The sequence below is a fragment of the Penaeus monodon genome, chromosome 21, assembly GCF_015228065.2.
Source record: "Penaeus monodon isolate SGIC_2016 chromosome 21, NSTDA_Pmon_1, whole genome shotgun sequence".
Taxonomy (NCBI): Eukaryota; Metazoa; Arthropoda; class Malacostraca; order Decapoda; family Penaeidae; genus Penaeus; species Penaeus monodon.
In genome coordinates, this window is record NC_051406.1 from 24,920,370 (window position 1) to 24,922,004 (window position 1,635).

Sequence of the window (1,635 nt, forward strand, 5' to 3'; positions counted from 1 at the left end):
AGTTTAGATAGCGAAATACGAAACAAAAGAACAGAGAATGAAATAATACATTGTTTTGGCTGACCAATCTCTGCAATATATGATAAAAAAAAAAAAAACGTGTTTGCTTACAGAACCTAACCTTCCCAAATTTAACGCTCTTTACGCCCATTTAGACAGAAGCGGTTGATTGCTAATATAATTACAGAAACCTACAGTACGTACTCTTATTCAAAAATATATTATCATAATCTCTTATACCTCTATGTTTAATCTTGACATTGGTCTCGAGGGTTATTGCTTTACCAAATTCGTCACTGATATTTTATCAATAAATTAATTTCCTTGATTAAAAACGATCTTGCAGCACGTTTTACCTGAATGAAATATAACATCTATATATTTGATATGGCAAACTTCATAATATGACTGTTTGGGATTGAATTGATATCCTTTCTCAGACGCTAACAGAGAATATAAGTAAAAGAATTCATGAATTTGAGAGAACCTTGTAGTTCTGTAAACAAGGTGTAAAGCGAGATTGGTAATTTCAGAAAGAAAGATTGTCTTATCGCGTTTTTGTAATATTTTCAGCGGAATTATACGTAATGCGATGTAATTCAGATGATGTAATAACCATAGGCGCCAATTACATATAGCACATTGTGAAATAATTTTCATGTTTACTTTTTCTATATTTACCACAATGAACTTTTATCTTCGCCGGAAATTATTTAGCTCACACTGTTAATGAAGACTACATCTGAAGACCTCTGAACAATAATGATTATCCTGTAACACTTTTAGAGGGATAAAAAAATACGTGTATGACATTTTTCAACAATTCATACAACACGGGATCCCAACACATCCTTATTCCAGTGTTAAATGGCTCCAGCAAATTGATAATTACCTTCTAATTCTAACCGTCACGCGAAGCAATCATCCGTAATAAGGGTAATTATAACTCCCGTTGCAGTAAATGGCATTTACAATAATCTTTTTACTGCGAGGCAATATACCTTGTCGCTTGTGCCCTGCATGCTCTCAGGCCTCCCTTGACACCAACGCGTCAAAGAAAAAGTTGTCGATTTTCGCTGCAATTTCCTTTGTGAATGGCCCATGAGAGTTTTCTTTGCGTAGAATTTATTATAAGAGGAATCATCTACTTCAGGCGAGAAAATCCTTACAGAATCTCGGGTACAGAAAGGAAACGGGCAAAAAATAATAACGTAGTAACAAAATGGCATTATCGTGCTGCTGGCTTGTCGGTACTCACACACCTTGTATGGTTATCGTACAAGTACCAACATCTGGCCGTATATTCTTCTCCTTTCGCCTTTTTTGACTTACAAACACGAACACTGACTTTCTACACGATGTAAGTGACATTCACACCCTGACAATAGCAAAATTTAAAGTCAGTAATCCGTTTTAGGATCGTGAGGAATGACGTCATACAGGACATATCTGAGCACATCTGTCGGGACTGACAGAAGCCAATAATTTTTTCCTGTCGGCTTCATACACCGGGGAATTTATTCATTCCTCGTGATGTATAATGGATATTTTACTCCGATGTGTGTGATATATGGTGTATTATCATTCACTTCTCCATGGCGAGCACAGCGTACCATGGACGTATTTTTTATGTTA